The sequence below is a fragment of the Podarcis melisellensis genome, assembly GCF_964234715.1.
Source record: "Podarcis melisellensis genome assembly, chromosome: 5".
Taxonomy (NCBI): Eukaryota; Metazoa; Chordata; class Lepidosauria; order Squamata; family Lacertidae; genus Podarcis; species Podarcis melisellensis.
Genome location: NC_138537.1, coordinates 80,690,041 through 80,707,622, shown reverse-complemented (window position 1 = coordinate 80,707,622; position 17,582 = coordinate 80,690,041). Strand labels below are relative to the sequence as shown.

The following is a 17,582-nucleotide window of genomic DNA, read 5'->3' as shown; positions in this document are numbered from 1 at the left end:
GTGACATAATGAGTTTGTGTTCAACATGTAATCTGCACTGTTTAGATATCTTGACTCATAGTTCACACCCTTAGCCACTATACGTTACTTCAAAAAACAATTGAACAAGATGTGGTAATGGCTGCCAATTTAGACAGCGCTGAAAAGTGGTTAGAGAAATCTATGGAAGATAGGGCTATAAATGGCTACTAGTCATGATAGCTATAGGTTATCTTCAATATCCAAGGCAGTAAATGCCAATTGATGAGGAACCAATTGCGGAAGGCCATTACCCTAATGTTCTGCTAGTGGATTTCTATCTGGTTGGCCACTTTGAGAAACAAGGTGCTAGCCTGGATAGGCCTATGGTCTGATCCAGGGGGCTCTTTTTTAGGAGCAGAATTTCCAAGCTTTTGTTTGGGGGGAAGTTTGTTTAGCATCTGCTGATATTGAAAACTTTGAAAACCTCCTTGACCCTTGTACTGTACAGAATTTTTGTAATATCTAATATGTCTATATAATGTATTTCAGTATTTACATCCAAATGCAGATGTAGTAAAGCTATTAATAGCGTATCCTATCATTTCTTTCACAAGTACGAGGGAGTACTAAATGTGAACAGCTGTACCAATGCAATATGAGGCTCATCAGCAAATGTGTGGGAGAATTCTGTAAGACACTTTTTGCCTGATGGGAACCATACCTAAACAGCCTGAAAGACCCTGCTGTATGCTTGCTTCCCATGCCAATCCAATAGCCTTTGAAGGAAGTGGACTGGCTGAATGACATGGTTGATTTCTACACCGGTGTGATTGCTCATTGATTGGTGCATGGTCTTATTTCATTTATATAGTACTGTACAGTGTTTCCAAAAGTGGGCGATACCACCCAGTGGGGGCTGCTGGAATGATCCAGGGGAGAAGTATCCTCGGGTGCAGTTGGGGGGGGGGCGCATTGAATAAAAACAAGGGCATGGGAGAAGAACCAAACCCATTCATATATGTTTCATTTATTGTGTAATGACGCTTACTACCATGTCGGTAACCTTCCCTAGATCCGGCAGTTGTGCTGAAGGCAACAGGTTTTCCTGACCTTGGGTGAACCCATTTCAGCTTCACTCAGGCTCAGGAAGTGGATCACAGCTTGCCCACCTATTTGACCAATGGCAAGCAGGCTGTGACACAGCCCTGCTTCTTCGCTTAAAGAAGGTCAATTTCCAGAGGGGCACTGAGTAATGGTTTTTTTTTGCTGAAATGGGGGAGATAGGCCAAATAAGTTTGGAAACTTCTGATGTAGAATGTGTAAGAGCAAGAATCTTTCCCAGTGCCTGGAAAGGACTCTTCCCATTCCTTATTTACTTGGAGACTTCAGGGCTGGGGGTTTTGCGTGGCACTGGATATCTTGATGCCAGAGGGTTGAGGGCATTAACCTTTTGACCAGCTGGTGGTGAGTGGGTTTGTGGGCATCTCTTTGTGATGTAGACCAGAACAACTGGAGGTGGGGGAAGAGTCCTAAGGAGATGTTTCCAAAAGGAGATAAATAAAAGAAAACCCATTTCTTCATTTACCATCATCAAAGATGAGCATGAGCAGGTCTGCTAGTTCTTTGGGACTAGGCTGAATTAGCATTTGAAATGGAAGCATCTTCATGGAACCAGAAAAGAATAAAATCAATAAAAGCACTACATTTAAAAAAAACACCCTGTTGGTTTCTGTTTAAAATATTGTAGATACTGTGTCTTTGTTTTTGTAACTTGCTTGTTGCAACTTGCCTAATAGAAAGCAAAGAGTTAAAGCCCTGAAGTCTTATAAATGGAGGTAAATGCTGACGCAAGGTCTTCATTACTTTTCTGACAGAACACCCATCTTTAATTTGCTTGTCCCTTTACCCATATAACATTGTACATCTGCCCTTGAAAATAGCTCTTGCAAGCACGAGTGTAGCCAGGGAAGTCAATTTCGCAGAGGTTCCTGTCTGTGTCCTAGCACTGCAGGCAGACAGCCTGGAGCTAGGAGTTATTATCGGCTAAACAGGTATATGAATAATTACTAAAGAGAGAAGCCTGGGTTAATTGCAGTTTTTAATCTTGTTCTCATAAATTCTTAGATAATTTTTTTTCCAGGGGGGAGCATTCAAAAAAGCTCCAGTAAGTGTTTTCTTTTCCCCAGTGATTTATTATTTATTTTTCCTATCATCATTTTACATAATACCTTCACTGTACATGAAAGTCCTATCAATTTTGTTTATTTTTGTAGGACATGTATATCCCACCCTTCCGTTAAGTAAGCTCAGATAGACCTCAGGTTATATCGTTTCTCTCGTCATAGAGGAGAATTTAAACCCCAGTCATGGGGTTCCAAGATGTTTTAGCATTGTGCACAGTTTGACACACAGGCACTTAGCTAAAGTCACCTAATGGCTGAGTGGGGATTTGAATGACGTTGGACCAATATGCCCCCCCTGGGGGGGGAGGGGAAACCCTTGGGGAAATCTTGCTTCACTTCTAAGCTTCTTAGATTTCTCACATCATTTCCACATGTGTGTCATCCCTACTAGAATTGCTTCAAAAGTTGGCATTTGGTCAACATAGCTTGTCTTCATAGAGTCTTCACAGAATTGTAGAGTTGGAAGGGATCATCTAGTCCACACCACCCCCCATGCTGGAATTTTTTGCCCAGCATGGGGTTCGAACCCACAACCCTGAGATTCCAAGCTTTAATGACTGAGATATCCCAGAAATCAGAGTGGCTGCTTAGAGGATATGAGTCAGACTTCAGTGCAGGCATATAGTTTCTTCACATGCCATATTGTAGTCGACTTCAGGGAAAAGTGTGCATTAACCACATTCGCTTAATGTGCCAGGTGTCTTATGACACCTTCCATAGGAGTTTTTACCATTACAATCCTACACTTCAAAACAAACATACTTAGACATGAAAAAGCCAAGACATTTTTATATGTGGCCTTTAAATTATGATTATAGGGGTATTTTATTTCCCTAGAACAGTCTATATTTAAGAGAGCAGTGGGGAAACATAAATATCACTTATTTCCTGGAACTGTTTCTTGGAGCTCTACTCACTGCTGAACAAACTTAGTTTCTCATTGCTACCCCACAGAGTTAATATACCTGCTTTTCTCTCATTCTCATGCTACTTCTGGAGTGAATGTGTGTCTCATCTCTCAAAACCATACTCATTTGGTTCGGCTGCTTCGTATGTGGTTGCTCTTTCCTTTCTCTTTTTAGTATACAGATAAAAGGGCCAAGTGCTGTCATCATGAAGTACTGTGCAAGAATTTGCACAGCACCTGCATACAGCTTGTGACCCACCAAGCCAACACAGCCTGCCAGCCATGCATAGTTCAATAAACCTTTTTATTGAACTCAAGCCTACATGTATACATTTTGGATATGACTGCTTTAAAATAATATGAAATATTTGTTCAGGGTATATATGTGTGTGTGTGTGTACTTGTGTATGTTATCCAAAGGCAAAAACTAGGCAAAATCTACCATTACAAAATAGAAGCCATGTTTTGTAGGTTCTGGAGCTAAGCATCACTCTTGGCCCGGTTCTTCTCTATGGCAATATTCCGCCCCAATACAGACATTTACTCCTCCCTGGTATAAAAAAACTTCAGTGGGAGCTTTTAAATAGTTATCCCTGTGAGACAACATTTCCCATGATGTAATTTGACACACAGTCGTCATTGGAGCTTAAACATAGTAATCTTTGAAAATGATTGGGAATTTGCCCTGGAGGGGGGAAGACCTGTTATGATTAATTTCTACCAATGATAAACCACTCCTTGTCCAAAATGCAATGTGCTATGAAGTATGATTTAATCCATTTAACTACAGTGCCTGGTGCCTGTGACAACTGTGACTCAAATGTCATCACAGAAAGTGATATTTCAAGTGGCATGGTGGGATTAGAAACCTGCTGAAGATTTGTCAAAGGAAAAGTAAGTACATAATTTCTAGATAAGTGATTTGTCTACTGTGAACTGCTTCAACTAAAAGAGAGAGAGAGACAGAAGGAGAGTTGGGGAGGGAGGGACCGGAAAGTAGTTTTTAAAATGAAGCGTCCCTGAACTTTTGCACTTGACCATGGATATAACTGCATAGGAAGTTGGGGGGGGGGGAGAGAGAGATTTTAAAATCTAAAGTGGAAATTGTATGTATTGGGTATAAATTTATTAAAAACATACTTTGCTGGTGGAAATGAATGGGATGCAAGAGCAGGGGCTTGAGTAGAAGTCCTGGTGGATCATGCGTTTAATTTTTCTCCTTAGAAGTCTCAGCTCAGTTTGACTTTTGACATAGGATATTGTCCAATCTTGGAAGGGTATGTGTGTTTTTGAAAAGAGACTGGTAAGTGTGAGGCAGGAATGAGTATTCAGCTCTGTGGTTTCTGCATCTGAATTAATGGATTCCCAAACTGTATGCTAAGTCAAAGTAGTGTGCTATATGAAGGGGTGAAGCAACGCCTTGAAAAACTCTAGCCGCCATGCATCCAGTGGTCTCTGCCCTTCAGAGCACAGGAGTCTCATTTCAATATTGACTGAGAAATTGGTAGAGGTGATATTGCAAGGGAGAGAGTTAGGATGTACTGAATCGCACGAGGCATTTTATGCTGTAATTGAAAGGTGCAGGGGACTCCCAAACACGTCCTCATTGCCCATGGTATGAAAAATATAGGGAAATGCTTCTTTATTCCATCAACCCATTTATGTTGCATAGCTCCGTGGGTGAGGCCCAGGCCTTAAGCGAATTGCAGTCTTGTGCCTTCTGGATTGCATAGATAAATCTTGATTGTACAATGCCACCTGAATAAATGTTGATATGGGAGAGAAGCGCTATGAGGCAGTTGGAGTCATTTCAAAGGCTTAGTGAAAGTACCATTTAAAAATGAGTAAAGTAAAATAAACCACAGAGCCTAGGGAGCTCCCGTTGTTCGGTCTCAGCTCCTGCCAACCTAGCAGTTCGAAAGCATGCAGTGCAAGTAGATAAATAAGTACCACTCCGGCGGGAAGGTAAATGGTGTTTCCGTGCGCTGCTCTGGTTCGCCAGAAGCGGCTTAGTCATGCTGGGCACATGACCCAGAAGCTGTACGCCGGCTCCCTCGGCCAGTAAAGGGAGATAAGCACCGCAACCCCAGAGTCGTCCATGACTAGGCCTAATGGTCAGGGGTCCCTTTACCCTTTACCTTTAAGATAACACTCCTGAGTCATCCACTGGCTAAGCTAACCAAGGCTTACTCAAGACACTCTGTGCTTAGAGGCTGACCAGATGGCAACCTCTCACCCCCAATTCCAGATACAGAACTCAACCAGATTGACAGTTGAGTCTCTTAACATTGAGGAAACTGATGGGATAGTGTCTTCCAGGACAGCATCTGCTGCTTCATGCAGCTCTATCACTCTGCCTAGTGGTAGCACCAGCTCTTCTTCCGAAAAAGCACCTATGTGTGGATAAAGCTGCCACTTGCGCATGCAGACCCAGCAGCATTATGATGCTTACCCGGCTCCACTGACCAGTTGCGTGAGTCCTTTGAGGCAGATGGGGTTGTGGGATGCTCTTCTGCATCTGGGACTGTTACTTGTTGCACCCAGTTGTAGTTGCCCATGGGTAGCGCAGAATTAGGGTCATAGAGTTACGCAATTCTTCCTAACGATGCTGTGGCTTAGACTCTGGTGAGTGCACCTCCCTCACGTGCTTACTATCCAAACCCAGCACCTAGATGGGGAATGCTTAGTCATACATACATTAAGATTCAATCCTAATGTATGTTGGACCCAAACCTGTCACAATGAGTAGAACCATGTAGGAGCAGCCCTGTAAACACCTGTGTGATTAGTGCTGTCATGACTCCATTTATCAACTGCAGAAAGATCTAACAATCAGTAGGGCTCTGTATATAAGCTCCTGAAACATATGCTTATCCACAGACCTGGCTAAGGCTCAACTCCTAATTTTAGACTTCAGTCTTGGAGGGCCACCCCACACACCCATTTTCTCACTTCCTCCCGCATACACTCTTGAGCAACTCTGCTGTCTACATAATTATAGTTTTTAAAAGAGCATGAGTTCTGTTTTAATAAAAAAGAGTGACATTCCAAATACCCCGCTATAATGTCATACTGTGGGTTTTATTTTATTTTTTAAATTGAGAACAACAATTTCTGTGATGTACAGCAGATGCTTGCAAAAGAACGCTGGTCCTTTCTATTGTAACAATTTCCAGATGAGTAGGTGCGTTAGCTGGAGAAACATGGAATAAAACTAAAGGGTCTTGTGGCACTTTAAAGACTAAAACATTTTATTATGCTATGATCTTTCATGGACTAGAGCCCACTTCACCAAAATGAAGTGGGTTACAGTTCACAATAACTCACACCATAATAAAATTGGTTAGTCTTTAAGGTGCTACGAGATTCTTTCTTTGCTTTTTTAGTCTGAGAGAAAAAAGGCAAAACACATTCTTGGCAATTTTCTGTTCTTCTAATTGAAATCGGCAAGATAGCCCAGGCAAGCACATCTGTGGTGAGGCTTGATAGATTTTTTGAAGGTTGCGCTTGGATAGGAAGTGGGTTTTTTACCACAGGATGCTGTGTCAAGGAAAGACTGGTTCTTGGTTGGCCACAACTTAAACTGCCACTTTTCCCTCCAAGAAGGGGAAAGTTCTCATTGTCTTCCTGTTTATGTACTTTGCAATCATTCACTCCATACAGAAAACTTCTTTTAACTTGAAAATCTCTTGAAATGAAAGCCAAGTAGTTGTTCTTTAAAAGGTCGGGGATTCAATTCCCATTTTGAAATTTAAACCTTGTATAAGGAATTCATTAAAACTATTATTGAAAGTCTTGTTAAAAGGTATGGTATGTGGCGTTGTAAATAATTTGTACAGTTGGAGCAATGTTAAAATATCCAAAATTCGTTCTCTCAAAAAAAATTCAGTATATTCCTATCTTGATCCTGAAAGCAGCTGCTATAAGAGGAATATAGTACTCTTGCTAAAGTGCTCAAAGTGTTTCTTATGAATGATCTCAGTAACCTTTGCTACAGCCCTGCATTGTAGGCCAACTTTATCCTCATATTAGTAATCTGGGTGTTGAGGGTTAGTCTGGATGTGGCTGCTGTTCAGAGTGTAAATTATGGCTGGGATTTTTTTTTTCCTGTTGAAAGTCACATTATCTTGGAAGTAATATGTCAAGGGAAGAAGTTCCAGAACAACCAGCAGTGGGGCAGAAGTGGCCTCCCTTTCAGCTGGAGTGTTGACCCTCCCCAATACCTTTGTGCTAAACCTTGAAACTCCTGGAAATTTGGCTCAGCTTTAATCTGAACTGGGGATTGGATTGACAAATACAGTGGTAACTCAGGTTAAGAACTTAATTCGTTCCGGAGGTCTGTTCTTAACCTGAAAATGTTCTTAACCTGAAGCACCACTTTAGCTAATGGGGCCTCCCGCTGCTGCCGCGCCACCGGAGCCCGATTTCTGTTCTCATCCTGAAGCAAAGTTCTTAACCCGAGGTACTATTTCTGGGTTAGCAGAGTCTGTAACCTGAAGCATATGTAACCCGAGGTACCACTGTAGGCAGATTGTACCTTTTTATAATCAAGCTTTCATAGTTTTACGAGGGGCCCCCCAAGATTTCAGCTGCCTAGGGGGCTCCACAGGGTATATATATCTGGCACTGGGATTTCCTAGCCCATAAATTATTCTCTTAAGTACTACCCCTTTGTGGGGCAGTGAAATTGGTTTGGGACTCCTTTACCTCCATTATGATTCTTCACCTTCCTCACTTGTTCAGAACATCAGAACCCTGATTCTTTATTCTCCCTTTGCTATGATCCTGAGTATCTGGGTGAGACATCTACAAGCTCAGGATCATGTGCCATTGTAAGAAACATCAGATTCTCATCTTAGGCATCCCTTCCTAGATATCAGATTTGTTTATACTGTAGTAGTAATTGCACTGACATGCCTTATATTGGGTCCTGATCTACCGCTTGGAGGATTAAACAACACGTCACAGCTCCACATATCCCAGATTTAGTAAATTAAATAAATAAATTTAGAACTGTTGCCAAGCAATCCATATTTCATTCTGGGGCGGGGGGGGGGGGAGAGATCTGAGTTCTGTGACCTGTATAAAATATACTGAGTAAATTTGGATAGTTCTGATAGTCATGGGAAGGGACAAGGAGCTGTGGTTCAACCACTTGAAATTCTACGCAGTCACGTCTCCTGAGATTCCTTCAAAGTTTGTTTACATATTATCAAGCATATTTTTGAGCCATAAGAGCTAGAAAATTGCTTTTTAATTCTAAATTCTGTGCCCTATTCTGCACCACAGAATTGTGGAGTTGGAAGGGACCCCATGGGTCATCTAGCCCAACCCCTGCAAATGCAGGAATCCTGCCCACAGCCATCCCTGGTTAGCAGACAGACCCATTGACCCATTGCATCCTTTGGGGTTCTTTGCCCTGTGATCTTACAGAATTATAGCATACACACAACTCTCCTTGAAGTATCCTAAACGTTCTGCTGCCCTTTGACTGCTTCCCATTTTATAATCTGCTGCCACAAGAATGGTCCCACAAGTCACTTCTGGATCTGGGGAATGGGTTGAGGCAAATAATGTGGAATGGATGACAACTAGGTCAAAGAAAGCCATAATTACTGTAAATTTGGCTGAGCAGTAAAAGTGCCTTTTCCCATTCTAATTGTGTGTGTTGCTCCTTTCCTGAGTTAAGCTTCCAGACGTGTGTGAACGAGGGCCAAATAATTAGACTGCAGTTGCTTCTCACATGTAGTTTGTGCTGAGCTTTGAGCACATAAAGGTTTGCATAAATACTGGATGTTCCCCAGGGAGTAACCTGCTGGATGTGAGGAAGACAGCCAAATGAAAGCTCGGCTCCAAATCCATCCACCTCAACCTTCTTTTCAGGTGTACTAGCTGACGAAATGGCAACAACCCTCTTTGTTTTGTCCTTTCAAACAGTGATTCATGCCAGAATTACGCCAATATGAATTTCGTATTCTGGTACAGGTGGCGTGTGTCCACTTCCTCCCCTTCCTTTTTGTGGGCTGATTGCCTTCACGCAGGAAGCCACCAACGTCGCTGCTGTCTCCTAAAAAGCAGAACCTTCCTCCTCTGGACGCTTAATTAGCTTGACTAGTTTGATGGATTTAGTCAACAGTATTTCTAAATAGGGGATGCGGGGAGACCCTGTACACCAGCTCTTTCCCAAACAGAAGCCCCTTTTTTGACCAGGCGCCCTTAATGGCTTGCTAGACACACTCAAACAAGTGTTGCTTCTGATTAATTGATCGAGGGGGGTAATTTTAGCCTTTTGGCGGCGTTCCAGAGAGCAGCCCTTTGTCCTAATATTCCTAGCACCACCCCTCCTTGCAAGTTTGAAATGTGAGATGCCTGGATTCCCCCCCCCCACCCCACTCCCTCTCCCGTTCTCTTTCTCTCTCCCTTCTGGCAAAGTGGCTGTGTCTGCTTGTGTGTATCTCTGTGTGAGTGTGTGAGTGTGCGTGCGTGCGCACGTAGGTGATAGATGGGTATAATGGGAGAGCAAAGGGATGGACCACTAGAGACAGCAAAAGGAAACCATCAATACCAGTAACATGCAGTTGAGGTGAGAATTTTCCTAGTGTTTGATTCCCCCCCCCTCTCCTTTATTTCTCTCCCCCTCCTCATCTCTTTCCAGTCCTTTCAAGCAGCGTTGGGGAGGGGGAGAGAGAGAAGGGTGTTTTTCTTTTTTGTTAATGGAGCCTCCTTTCATATTTGCAAGCGCTGCACACAGACACCCGCCCGCCCACCCTCTCCCAGCAATGTCATGCGGACGCCACTGCGTGCCCCCTCGCTTGTTTCAGGTCTGTCCGCGTAGATGTGTGAAGTTCTAAAGCTGAACCTGATTCTCCCTTTATTGTCTCTGGAGGGTTGTCGCTGGCAGCACAAATAGCCTGTTGGCAAGTACGGCATGAGCCCATTAGCAAGGCTCCATCTGTGATTGGTTTTGCCTGGAAACCGGGAGACAAGCGATGAATAATTGATGTGTGTTGTGCAGGAGCTGGACAGGCAAAGAAAAAGAACGAGAGCGCAGGATGCCCTCGGAGAGGGGGGAGAGAGAGAGCAGACTCGAAAAATAGCTACTGGCTGCCTTGCGCTGCTGAGATTAAGGTAGCCCTGGCTTTCTTTGTTCTGCAACTACATGCTTTTCTTTCTGCCTAGAAGTGTTTTCAGATAGATGTGGCCTTCCCCCCCACCCCACCCTCCTTGCAACAGAAGAGAGGGAGAAATACCACCCCCCTCGAGGTTGGGGAGTGGAGGACGCCAGTTTTGACTGAAATAGAACTTGTGGGTAAGTTGGCATCTGCGGGGGTGTGCATGTGTGTTGTGTGTGAGTGTGGGCTCACTCCAGCTTCTCTGATGAGGTGTGTGTGTGCAAGAGAGAGAGAGCATGTCTCTGGGTGCGTGCTTGCGCGTGCGTGAGGCAGAGAGAGAGAGAGTGAGAGAGAGAGCATTGTGGGTAGAAGTGTGTTGTCAGATGGCAAAGGCAGCACAAGGGGATGAAAGACAGGACTCCACTTGCAAACTAGGGCATGTTTCTAATACAGTTTCTGTTCAGATTGCATTCCCATTTTTCGTGAAACGGTCTATCTGGGTTTTAGGGTGTGAGTGCGGTTGGGATATGTGTGTGTGGTTTGCGGTTGTTGGTTTCTCCCCCCATTAGTGTGGTTTTTTGTCTGAGGGTGATTTTATTTTAAGGGGAGAAATCCTGCCCTGTGCAGCCAGGTATTTGACAAGATGTTGATACTTTAATTTATTTAGCTAGTAACCATGGTGAACAGAGTGCATGCAAGGCTACAGTGGCCTTTCTCTTCAACCTCAGCATGTCTATGCTGCCCAAAATTACTAGATTACTAAATCCCAAGCAGCTGGGATATTAGGCAGCACCGTTGTGCTTTAACTCTTTCAAGATCATTGCCATCATTTTGAAAATTAATTGCTTTGTATCAGGCTTTTGGCAAACATGCCTCCGTGAACAATCTTTCAAGGATGCTTCTTAGTTTCAGCTGGGAAGGTATCTAAAAGTTGAGTGTAGTTTGTATTGTTGACATTTAATGAATATATTTAAAGGCTATTAAGCAAGCCTAAAATCTGCAGTCACTGGAAGAACCGAGATACTAGAATTCCACATGCTTGTTCCAAGGGACATGTTTTGTTTTAGTTTTGAGTATTGAATGAATTGGGGGGGAAAGTGTGATTGCTCACAACTGGCTAGAGAAATCAGTCCTTAATAGGACCCGAAATCTAGCACTGCAGAGTTTCAGCTTTAGCTTAGCAAGCAGCAAAATAAGGGCTGCAGCATGTTAAGGAAAGCTGTGCCAATGTTTTGGTTTGTGCACCTGAGTGACGTCACCGTTTAACTGAGATGGAGTTTCAGCACTGGCAGCCTCCATCAATTTGCTGAGTGAAGTAGGTGTGCTTTGCAATAAACAGCTTGATTGGCGGGTTTCTGTGGCAGGATAGAGCATTGTTTTTTCCTATTGCTTGGGGCCTGATTCTTAGAAGGGGTGGGATTCATTCCAGCGTTCTCGTGCAGGTCATGCAATTAGCAGCAACTGATGCGTAGCTGAACTAAGGCCAGTTGGGGCCTGATCCAAAAACTCTTGCCTTTTAATGGCCGTTAGCAAAGTCTTGTCATCCCAGAGTGGCTTTAACTGAACTTTCGATGTAATAAATTAAGGGGAGCTATCATAGTCTTAACAGGTGTCAGGCCGAAGAATCATATAAATGTGGTGTTTACTGAGTACAAGAAATGTTTTGCAAAATAGTGTGAGGGGGAAACAGTCTTTCAAAAGCTCTTAATCAGTTATCAAGGTACTATTAAGAACTTTGTTGTCTCCCCCACCCCCTGGGAGGAGGGAGGTTCTCCCCACTAAACATGCCCTTTTTTGTGATGGAACGAGAGTCAGGTTGAGGATACAGGGGCCAAGTAGACCTCCTTGGCTTCAGGCTCTGATATCAGTCTCACTACTACATTCAGGGTCATGAAGTATCAACACACACACATACACATGCCAGCAATATAATACAATTACTGTATTCGAGAAGGTTTTGTTTTATTTTGATTGCTACCATTTCAGCCTTCCTCTGTAGCATGAACTGGGCTTGTTGTCTGGAGGCACCTGCGTTCCTTAAATTTTGTCAGCACTTCCTTCAGGAGGCATCCTTGTTTATGCCACAGATGAGGCAGAGCAAGTTGTAAAAGGGATTTGTGTGGAAGGCTCTGCTGCAAGGGGAAAGGGTTGGACTGGACATCCTTTAGGTCTGTGGGAGCCCTGTGAGGCAAAGCTTTGAAACTTTGTGTACATCACAGCAAAAGGTCTATTGATATGATGGGTGGGGCATGGGTATGTGACGGCAGGAAGCTTTCAGGTGCAGTGCATCTGTATGAACTCTGCTTACAAAAGTACATCGAACCTCTCTCACACACATACAGTCATACCTCGGGTTGAAGTAGCTTCAGGATGAATATTTTCAGGTTGCGCTCCACGGCGACCCGGAAGTAATGGAGTGTGCTACTTCTGGGTTTCACCGCTCGCGCATGCACAGACGCTCAAAATGATGTCACGTGCATGCGCGGAAGCGGTGAAATGTGACACGTGTTTTACATTCGCTTCAGGATGCGAACGGGGCTCCGGAACGGATCCCGTTCGCATCCGGAGGTACCACTGTATACCATAGAGGCTGAGCCACCCAGCCTTCAAAGGGGAGGGCCAAATTTGCCCTTGCCAGAAAAGTGCTTCCCAAAAGTACATTAATTTACTTTTCCCCATAGAAATGAATCTTAGGCAATTGCTCATTTAGTGGGATGCAGGTGGCGCTGTGGGTTAAAGCCTCAGCACCTAGGACTTGCCGATCGAAAGGTCAGCGGTTCGAATCCCTGCGGCGGGGTGTGCTCCCACTGCTCGGTCCCAGCGCCTGCCAACCTAGCAGTTCGAAAGCACCTCCGGGTGCAAGTAGATAAATAGGGACCGCTTACCAGCGGGAAGGTAAACGGCGTTTCCGTGTGCGGCTCTGGCTCGCCAGATGCAGCTTTGTCACGCTGGCCACGTGACCCGGAAGTGTCTCCGGACAGCGCTGGCCCCTGGCCTCTTGAGTGAGATGGGCGCACAACCCCAGAGTCTGTCAAGACTGGCCCGTACGGGCAGGGGTACCTTTACCTTTACCTTTTTAAAGATCACCTGCTCTTGCCCTGATGATCCCAGCTATTGAGAACCATTGTTAATCCTCATGCATAGCCTCACCCTGGGAACTTCCTGAAAGTGTGAGCTAGCCATCCACATGTTTTTGCTCTATTGCGTTTTTTAAAAAATGATGACTATATTTACATATATTCATTTTCCCATTCAGATCTGATCATTATTTCAGTTTATCATATTATAGTTCATCTTAGGCTCCTCAGAGCTGTTTTACTTTATACATTTTTGAAATAAAATGTATGACAGCTCGGAGAATTGTTCAGACATCGATTGCCAGGGAGAAATCTTAACCTTGGTAAGAGTCCTAGGTGCATGCATGCCCCTTACTAAACATGAGGAGAGAGTAATATCTGATCCAGGCTGTAGTACATTCAGTATATCATTTTCTTGATGGTACGACCAAAACATTCCCTCACTCTTTACTGGGATGAACTGGGGGAAGGGATGAAGCTGTGATCAAATAAATGTGGTACAGTCTGGATTAGATTTTATGCTATTTCTGCAGTGGGGGGGGGGGCAGCAGGAGCCATCATAGAATTTACTCTCCCCCCCCCAGTAAGAAACCAATGAAAGGCTCACCTTAATTCACTTTCACATGGTGCAGCTCCCTCCCTCCAAATGTTCCCACATAGCAAGGTCAGTAATAATCATGTCCTAGAAAACAATGGCATTTGACAGAGGTGTGCTTCATGTATCAAAATGACAGATATTTCAGCTTCTCTTAAGCACTTTTTATTAGAATTGTAGTGTTGGAAGGAATCCTGAGGATCATCTAGTCCAACTCCCTGCAATGCAGGAATATTCAGATGTCGCATATGGGGACCAAACTTGTAATCTTGACTGTGTCAGCACCATGCTCAAACAGTTCTGAAGCTAGGAGCATGGCCTGAGAAAGGAAAAGTTTTTCCAGGTAGCCGACAAGCAGCAGATTTGGGCATCTGCAAAAATCTATTATCTCTTCTTCAAACTAAGACCTAGACCAGCAGTGGTTGCTTGGATGCCTTCCTGCTCCCTCATGCTCTACTTTTATATTTGAAGTAAAATAGATATTACAAGAACACCATGAGTCTTGACTACTCTCTCATCACGGGGGAGACATCCGTGCCTCTTCCCAAGCCTCTCTGCTTCTTAGCCTCCCTCCACTGCTGCTTCAATGCCTCTCTGCCACAGACTCTCCCTGCTACCTTTTCACCTCGTCCTTCTAGTCTTCTTCCCCTTCCGACTACTCACCATAGTCCCACCACCACTTCCTGGACTCTGAGCCTTCTTTCCATGGGGATTCACCAGCTTGTTCCTCCCACCATTCCTCTGCATCCAACCAGTCCCTGACACCTACAGGCAGCCCTTACATGTTGCAGCCAGGGACATGAATTGCAATTCGCATTACTGCATTAGAATGAATCGCTCTAGGTCAAGCCAAGAATACCATCACCATTTTGATTTTTTTTTACTGAAAAGTTATCTTATCTCTACACACACACACACACACACACACACACACACACACACGGTTAAATGTTGAGCCTTCATAAAACTATCTCTCTTTTGCTTCCTTTTACCTCAAAGGCTAATGCTATTTCACACATTCCACAATAGCAAACTCATTTCCCCCCTTACTGTATTGTCACTTTGACAGGGAGATACTGTCAGTCACAGTTACCTGTGATTGTGACTTGTTACCTTGATTGTGACTTCCTGCAGGAATATTTCCCATACTGGGACGGCTGTCCAACATAATGCTGTTGATCCAAATTCTATAGGAGCATATCCTTGGAAACATTTTCACCCCACTGGAATTTTAAAATTTGATTCCCCTCCCCCCAAAAAATTTATAGCAGCAAGCATTTTACCTTTGCACTTCTCCTGCACTTTAGCAGTTCTTTAGAGAACCACAGAGAGCAATTTAAGGATTTTCCCAGCTCTTCCAACAGGAGACCTGCAAAAGAGCTTATAAACACAAAAGGTATCCATCAGTCAGTTTTCAGAGTCCTTCAGAGGCTACTGAGAATGTAACACTTGTGTCTTAAGATACTTACATGTGTCTTTATCCATGTAAATATGCATATTTTACAGAACTCTGTGAAAACCACCTAGCTGAGACGCATCTTCCATGGGAAAAGTGGTGCATTGCACTATCCTCCTATATAAAGTTTATACACAATTTTTAGATCTTATAAAATAAACAATGGAAATTCCTGACGGTCAGTGCCCCTCCCAGGAAAGTCAGGGACAGCCACACATTTCAACTATCACAGTGTTTTTTGGTGTACACCTAAATGTGTAATGCCTAAGAAGGTGGAGCATGAATGCAGCAAATGTGTGTCTGCAGACTTTTACGTACCTCGGAGAGCTCAGATGGCCCATGGCTCCCTATCAGGTGTGCACTCAGTGGTAAACATGGATATGTTGCAATGTGCCCCTTGGGAAAATATGAATCCCATGGAGAGAGGGGCAGATTCAATGATAGTTCTGACAATAAACCATCCAGTAAGAAGAAGTGTGTGGATTTTGAGCCCCATCTGCTTTACAGACCACCTTCCTCCTAAAGGGGTGTAGGAGAAAAGGAACAATGATTGTTTCATCTGACCACCCTGTAGCCATGGTCTACAGGGCCTTTAGCTGAAGTTCTCCCTCTTCCTTAGCAAACTCCATGGATAGTTTTTATATCCAGCACCTTTCCCCCTTCCTCCTCCATCCATTGCTAGGAGATCCCTGTGTCCTCCTTTCCTTAGTCGACGCAGCACAGCTGGTTTCCAGTTGCTGCATAGTAAGTTACCGTAGAGGATTATTTGTGCACAATTGTGTAGAAAATCCCAGTTAAGGTGACTAAAGCAATGATGTAGGCAAAACACTGTTGGGGATAAGATGTTGTGTGGCTAGGAGAATGGCCACTAGAGATGTCATTTGTCCAATATCTCTTGCTGCAGTAGAAAATTTGATTTCTTAGAGAAACAGATTAGAAATTAATCCATTTATTTGGATTCCAGGGACCACCTAAATAATGCTTGGTGGCTGTGAAATCCCTGTTATCCATGTGGTCCAAAGTGGGGGTGTCTGCCTGGAGGATGATCACTGACACCTGGCCTCATGATCCTTGGACTGTGTTTCTCTTCCTCACCTCTAAACATAATAGTTCCATAGGTCACCCTGGAAAGGGCTTGAACAAGCCAATAGAGACCTGCCAAGACAGATAAATGTCTGAAGAAAGCTGGCCGGGTATCAAAAGTGTTGGAATTAGCTGAACAAGCCCCTGAGCCAGGAAATTCACATAACCTTAAGAGTTGGTTGGGCTCTCATGAAACGAAAGCGTTCTGCAATGATAAGAGGCACACAAACGTGCCATAAAATAACACAGTGATTACTGTTAAGTTGCGGCGAGGAGAGCACATCATTCATCATCCATATGAAAGCAGCCAGCTGGTCTGGCACACACCTAGGCTCTTTTGAGGACTAAATCCACTACTCTGTCTTTTCATAGTCTTAATTAAGGATGCAAGTTTGCCTTTTTGAATCAGGCTAAAGCCCATCTAACCCAACATTCTCTTTCCAACAGCAGCCAGGCAGATGCTGCTGGAATCTTGTAAGCAGGGCCTGGTGGTCGTGTTCTTCCCCAACAGCTGGTGCTCAAGGCTGAATCGAACTTTATAGTGTCAGCTCAGGGCAAGAAGCTGCTTTGTTCTAATGAGGTCTCCCTGTGCATGATTATAGGAAGGTGTCTTGCACTTTTACTCTCCTACTGCCAATGTTGGTTTAGCTCTTCAACTGCATGCGAGGATCTCCACCTGTGGAACAGATGGTTGGTGCTTAAAGCAGAAGAGGGTTTTTTAAAAAAAAACTTTGAGAAGCACTAATTAAAGTTAATAGGCCTCTTTCATATAGTTGACATCATAATATTGTGGTACATTTGGTTTAGAAATTGGCTCCATGAGATCATAGGGCAATATGGAGCATTAGTGAAAATCCCACATGTATAATATCATTTGGCATAGCTTGCTGCTGAAGCTCAAAGTAAATGTGATTAGAGGCCAGTTATCTCGTCACTTTCCTTCCACTGCCTTAGCTTACACCTGTTAAATAGGTTGACAGAGAGGTGCCTCTTTCCAGACTAAAGGCAAGTTTGCACTTTTTGGACATATGTGAGGACATCATGTGCATATATCTGCTACAGAAAGATGCATGTACAGTGTGACACTTTTTTGTGAGGCAGACACGCGTATTTTGGCTCTGATCATGGATTCCACCCTGCCCTCACCCATTACCCACAGTCCCCAGGTACTGAGCTTTCACTTTAAAAAGAGAGAGCCAACTTTTAGC

The 17,582-nt window shown here is 43.8% G+C and overlaps 1 protein-coding gene across 14 annotated transcripts in view; it reads left to right on the top strand.

The window, feature by feature from the left end:
- The window catches only part of ZMIZ1 (zinc finger MIZ-type containing 1), a 363,974-nt gene that overhangs the window by 262,230 nt on the left and 84,162 nt on the right, over nt 1-17,582 (top strand). The window contains exon 1 of one of the 14 annotated variants that reach the window (XM_081913508.1): nt 9,486-9,634. The exons of 11 other annotated variants lie outside the window; for them this stretch is intronic. The gene's annotated coding sequence lies outside the window, so the exon portion shown is untranslated. Of the gene's footprint in view, nt 1-9,485; nt 9,635-10,066; nt 10,180-10,267; nt 10,361-17,582 lie in introns of those variants that run through there. 2 more of the 14 variants (XM_081913509.1, XM_081913510.1) reach the window with 2 other exon arrangements.